Below are 6,988 nucleotides of genomic sequence, written 5' to 3'. Positions count from 1 at the left end.
AAAATTAGAAGGCAAAGGAAGGTCTTCCTTCCTTTGAAGGAAGGGAAGATATAGTTGAAACCTCTGTGTAAGAGACTTCTGTTTCACTTTTTTCCAGAAATGAGGGAATACTTGTGTCTTTCAAATAAAGTGGTTTCACCAAAACCACCTTAGCTGCCTCAATATTCCTTTTCCAAATGGAAGGCTGACTCTCAAAAGACAGAATGTAATGCTTTCATGTTCATGCTAATAGAAGCTTTCATTATAACAAATTTTCTCAGTTCTGATGTTTTTTCTTACATAAATTACTAATTGTCTGTGACTAAATTGGTATAACAGCATTTATTTCAACAGAGAGAAACCAGTTTACAAGCTGAGAGTCCAGCTCATCATTTCTTGGTTTTTAAATATTCCTTACAGCATTGGCTGTTAGACTGACATCACACAAGTTGAGATTAGTGAGTTTCTGGTTAATCAAACTGCATTGCAAAATTATAGATCATTACTAAAATTCTATTGAGAACCACTGATACTTGGGTTTTTCATAGACGCACTATGATAGGCAGGGAATAAATCTTTTTTTTTTTTTCAGTATGAGGTGAGTCCTAGACTGATGGGTTTTTTTTTAACCTGTCAGTAGTTCTGCTACAGTGAAAGCAAGTCAGTGTTTGCATTATGATGTCTGCTTAACTTGGCTGTAAAAATAATTTTTTAAAGCGTTCTAGCTCTACTCATATAAAATTATAGTCCAGGAGCACGCAGCACAAAACAGGTTTGTACAATTGATTTTGTATTTTTCAAGTTGTGTGACGAGAAGAAAAAAATTCTTTTAATAAATGAATAACCTTTAACCAAAAGGTAGAGATTGTGTTGTGAGGAGGAGGAGGGAAGGGGGCTCTGGTCCCAAATGTGTAGTTGTGTCTCTTGTTATAAATATTGACAGAGGAGCACGGTGTATCACAACAGTGGCTGGAAAGGCATCGTCCTCTTTCCCTTATGCTTTGCAGTGATGAAAATCTGGGCATGTGGGGATTGGAGATTCTTCCAGCCATAATGGTGGTACAAAAGTGCCACTAATTTGTGTTTCTCTAGGCACTGAGGAAGGGCAGGAATGAATTTTTTTCAGTCTTCATCAGATGTAGATTTTCCATATCTCCTGTGAGTGTCTCTAGTAAGGAGGTGAAGATTAAGAGACAAGAAGTCAGTCCATAGGAAAAGCAGCTTGCAGTGATGAAAATCTGGGCATGTGGGGATTGGACATTCTTCCAGCCAAAATGGTGGAAGTGCCACAAATTTGTATTTCTCTAGGCACTGAGGAAGGGAAGGAATGAATTTTTTTCAGTCTTCATCAGATGTAGATTTTCCATATCTCCTGTGAGTGTCTCTAGTAAGGAGGTGAAGATTAAGAGACAAGAAGTCAGTCCATAGGAAAAGCAGCAAAGTACTCAGGAAATCCCCACTATTCTCTGCGCAGATGACGGCCACGTTGGTTTGAATAAGTTCATAGGTTTGCCCTGCCAAGCTGGAAATTTAAATAGTTATCTGCTGATTTGTAACCCAACAAGTTAAAGAAATGAAATTCCTAAAGATATAAAAAAGAGTCAGAAACTGAACTGTCCTCTCCATTTTCAGAATAAATTTTGGAGTATGTCCATGCTCACATACACTTGGGGCAAGTACATGGGTGTTACATGGAGCACAAATAGAGAGATTTGATGCTGAATCTGTTGGTGCTCTCTGCTACGCTGCCATGTTTGTAGGTTTAAGAAGGAAACTTAACCAGCTCACAGATCCCGACTCGCGGGGAGTTTTTTACACCACAGTCTTAGAATTTGGTAAAGGATACTGCTTGGGCTGCTGTTTTCCTTAATACTATCCTGCAACTTTTTGGCACACAGAAAAGATAGACAAGGAATTTTTGCTCCTATCGTGTCATGAATGCAGTATGTTTGGTTCGAGGAAAACATTTTTTTCATTTGAATGTGTCAAGTGTGCTATGATATTACATGAATAATGTGCTTTCCTTCCTTTTTAAAGTATGTTATAGCTAATTATTTTTTAATTGTGTAAAAATGAGTTTTCTCTCTTGTTAATGAATTAAGTGTTTCTGTACTGGTGTGGAATTAGTTAAATGTCTATTTACTATGCTTCACCAAAATCCGTCTGTCTTTCCAAAGGGGCATTCCTTCCTTCTCCTTCTACCTTCATTCCTTACAATTCCTCTGTCTTTTTTACCCTTTTCCTCACAAATTAAATCCTCCCAATAGCCACAACCTCGCTTGCTGGTTCTCCAATGTCATACTAATTTTCCTATGACTATTTTTCCCATTTCTTTGTGATATTCCTGATTTACTCATCCTTCCTATCCCATTTTTTACAATCCTAGCCCAATTTGTTTCATTTTTTTTTTTTAACAGAACCTTTTTTGATTTTTGTGAAATTGAGAGCAAACCTGAAACTCATTTACCATTGTGATCAACTGGTGTGAAACCAATTATAAAATGAACTCCTTAAACATCTTGTACTGCTTGAAGGTGAGGCCACCTTTGCAGGTAGCTTTGTTGAGGGGAGTCAGCTCCTTTCCATGAGTAATTAAAGCTTTGAAAGTTTTACATTTTAAAAAAACAAACCTCAGTGTCAAATCACAGGACTGAATTTTGGTAAAAAATGTAGATGAAATGTTGCCTGCAGTAGAGAGTACATTTAAATGTAATATTTAAAGAATCTAATGATAATTTATGATGAGTTTATGATATCAGGACATTATGAAATCATTGAAAGTCTCGTAGGGCCTCTCCATCAAGCAGTTTGGATGTTTTGATTCCCGTAACAGGGTTTGAAATGGTCCTGTTGGATGTGGGGTGACAGAAGCACACCCCTGCACCCCCGGGGTTTTAACCTGTCAGTAGTTCTGCTACAGTGAAAGCAAGTCAGTGTTTGCATTATGATGTCTGCTTAACTTGGCTGTAAAAATAATTTTTTAAAGCATTCTAGCTCTACTCATATAAAATTATAGTCCAGGAGCACGCAGCACAAAACAGGTTTGTACAATTGATTTTGTATTTTCAAGTTGTGTGATGAGAAGAAAAAAATTCTTTTAATAAATGAATAACCTTTAACGAAAGGTAGAGATTGTGTTGTGAGGAGGAGGAGGGAAGGGGGCTCTGGTCCCAAATGTGTAGTTGTGTCTCTTGTTATAAATATTGACAGAGGAGCACGGTGTATCGCACCAGTGGCTGGAAAGGCATCGTCCTCTTTCCCTTATGCTTTGCAGTGATGAAAATCTGGGCATGTGGGGATTGGACATTCTTCCAGCCAAAATGGTGGAAGTGCCACAAATTTGTATTTCTCTAGGCACTGAGGAAGGGAAGGAATGAATTTTTTTCAGTCTTCATCAGATGTAGATTTTCCATATCTCCTGTGAGTGTCTCTAGTAAGGAGGTGAAGATTAAGAGACAAGAAGTCAGTCCATAGGAAAAGCAGCAAAGTACTCAGGAAATCCCCACTATTCTCTGCGCAGATGACGGCCACGTTGGTTTGAATAAGTTCACAGGTTTGCCCTGCCAAGCTGGAAATTTAAATAGTTATCTGCTGATTTGTAACCCAACAAGTTAAAGAAATGAAAGTCCTAAAGATATAAAAAAGAGTCAGAAACTGAACTGTCCTCTCCATTTTCAGAATAAATTTTGGAGTATGTCCATGCTCACATACACTTGGGGCAAGTACATGGGTGTTACATGGAGCACAAATAGAGAGATTTGATGCTGAATCTGTTGGTGCTCTCTGCTACGCTGCCATGTTTGTAGGTTTAAGAAGGAAACTTAACCAGCTCACAGATCCCGACTCGCGGGGAGTTTTTTACACCACAGTCTTAGAATTTGGTACAGGATACTGCTTGGGCTGCTGTTTGCCTTAATACTATCCTGCAACTTTTTGGCACACAGAAAAGATAGACAAGGAATTTTTGCTCCTATCGTGTCATGAATGCAGTATGTTTGGTTCGAGGAAAACATTTTTTTCATTTGAATGTGTCAAGTGTGCTATGATATTACATGAATAATGTGCTTTCCTTCCTTTTTAAAGTATGTTATAGCTAATTATTTTTTAATTGTGTAAAAATGAGTTTTCTCTCTTGTTAATGAATTAAGTGTTTCTGTACTGGTGTGGAATTAGTTAAATGTCTATTTACTATGCTTCACCAAAATCCGTCTGTCTTTCCAAAGGGGCATTCCTTCCTTCTCCTTCTACCTTCATTCCTTACAATTCCTCTGTCTTTTTTACCCTTTTCCTCACAAATTAAATCCTCCCAATAGCCACAACCTCGCTTGCTGGTTCTCCAATGTCATACTAATTTTCCTATGACTATTTTTCCCATTTCTTTGTGATATTCCTGATTTACTCATCCTTCCTATCCCATTTTTTACAATCCTAGCCCAATTTGTTTCATTTTTTTTTTTTAACAGAACCTTTTTTGATTTTTGTGAAATTGAGAGCAAACCTGAAACTCATTTACCATTGTGATCAACTGGTGTGAAACCAATTACAAAATGAACTCCTTAAACATCTTATACTGCTTGAAGGTGAGGCCACCTTTGCAGGTAGCTTTGTTGAGGGGAGTCAGCTCCTTTCTGTGAGTAATTAAAGCTTTGAAAGTTTTACATTTTAAAAAAACAAACCTCAGTGTCAAATCACAGGACTGAATTTTGGTAAAAAATGTAGATGAAATGTTGCCTGCAGTAGAGAGTACATTTAAATGTAATATTTAAAGAATCTAATGATAATTTATGATGAGTTTATGATATCAGGACATTATGAAATCATTGAAAGTCTCGTAGGGCCTCTCCATCAAGCAGTTTGGATGTTTTGATTCCCGTAACAGGGTTTGAAATGGTCCTGTTGGATGTGGGGTGACAGAAGCACACCCCTGCACCCCCGGGGATGTCGGTGGGGTTCTGTGGACACCACTGACCACGGGGTTTGTCCCAAACTCCTACCAGAGCCCAAAGGGTCGGTTCAGCAAAGGATGCACTGGGCCAAGTCCACCCTTGACTTATCAACCGTGGAAGTTGATAGAATTTAGCCAGAAACCAGCTGTCCCTGTGAAGCATCTGTGCCACGGGTCTTCTTTAGAGAGACTCTGCTGGTGTTCTCTGCTCTCACAGAGTTACACCCAACTCGTGACAAACCTTCTAGGGAAGCCAGCAAATTCAGCACAGGGGGTATGTGCTTCAGGACTGTCACTTCAAATAAATAGGAGACCTCTTGATTTGGAGTGTGGATTTGGGGGGGATTTGCAGATTTGCCTCTGTCTCAAGAAATCAATGATTTCAAGCCCTGTTCTAGGATTCAAAATATTCATAACACTGGTATGAAATACCAACACAAACTAATAGCGAATGATTGCAGTACTTGCTTGTGATCATATAATTTATTTTTCCACATAATGCACCATCCAAACCAGAACACAGTGGTAAGTGTCCTTTCAGCTCTCCATTGGCTTAAAAACGAAAAACCCAAACTTTTAAACCAATCTTTCTTTAATTATTTTTTTTTTTCCCAAAAGAATGAAACTTGTTTTATCCAAACCATTGTATCCACAGGGGGAAAAGGGAAAGAAAGGCAAAAAGGGGCCTAAAGGGGAGAAAGGAGAACAGGGTGCTCCTGGATTAGATGCACCTTGCCCATTGGTACGTCTCACTTGTGTATTGGACAACCGATTGTCCTGCTGTAGACTGATGGAATAAGAAATGAGGGGAGAGGAACAAGCACCAGCTTCTGTATCACCTTTACTCTTCATTAATGCAGCCTTATCTCAAGTTCTGGCAAATTCTGGAGGGGACTTTGTTTGTCAACCTCCATATTTCTTTTAAAGCACCAGACTTAAGACCTTCAGGCTAAATTTGTGGGGTTTGTAGGTCTTTTTTTTTTTAATTACTTTTTGTCTTTGGCATTTCAAGCCAAAGGAATCAAATTTGAGCTGTGCCAGAGTCAGTGCCCCCCAGGTTAAATCCCAGCCCAGCTGTCAGCTTGCTCCTCTCGCCTCTCTCTCCGTTGTTATTTGTTCCCTCCAGCTAAGTCAATACCGAAGGCATTTCCTTGACAGTAACGTTGCAAGTTAATCTTTACAAACAGGGATTCCGTGGAATTAAGGGGGAAAAAGGGGAGCCAGGCCAGCCTGGCCTGGATGGGCTGGATGCCCCTTGCCAATTGGTACAGTATTTCTCTTTCCTACCAACCCTGCATGCAGTTCCTTTGTTTGTGGTCAGCCATTCTCGATGTAAAGTAATGGTTTTTTTGAGCTGACTTTACATTATTCACGTTAACACACGCATGTGCATGACCAAACCAGCTGCTTCAGTGCTCATACCCGCAGTGAGAGAACACACCTTTTTGTTGACACCTCGAACCTAACTCTCAGCAGTTTGCTCCCACGTCACACAGCCATTTATAAGTTTGTGTCCTTCCTACATTTTCCCTCAGAACCGTTTGTTTGTTATTTTCCTCACCAAATACCTCTTGCCTTACTCACCCCCAGCGAAAGTCTTTGTAGAAATCCAGCACAATGTCCACCTCTAATCAACTCTGATGACTTCTGTCTGCCCTGGCTCGGTTCCTCACGCTCCCCTGTCCCAGAGCCACGCTGCACCCTGGGCAACCCATACAGTCTTGGGGGCATGTTTGCAGAATTTGGCTAAAATTAAGTCACCTACAGAGTGATGCAAATATTATTGCTAAAAAATCAAGTGGTAGGTTTCCAGTAAGCCAAGCTGGAGCCCAGTCTCCCAGACCTTACACAAGTAATACGTTATGTGTCTGGCCTGTTCATCAGATATTATTCCAGAACAGATCTGGAAATAAAAAGCTTACCTGAGGTTTGTAAGAAGATAACGGTCTGCAGCCCAAACCCTCACTGTCTTTGTTATTTAACGTCTTCAACTTAATGGTCTTACCCTTGGAACTTACCTTCCTGGCACACACACGACACTCCCCACCCTATGTTAGCATGAAG

This window comes from Calidris pugnax, unplaced genomic scaffold, assembly GCF_001431845.1.
Source record: "Calidris pugnax isolate Ruff unplaced genomic scaffold, ASM143184v1 scaffold34, whole genome shotgun sequence".
NCBI classification, from domain to species: Eukaryota; Metazoa; Chordata; class Aves; order Charadriiformes; family Scolopacidae; genus Calidris; species Calidris pugnax.
The sequence above is the reverse complement of the archived record's forward strand: the minus strand, read 5'-3'. Positions refer to the sequence as shown.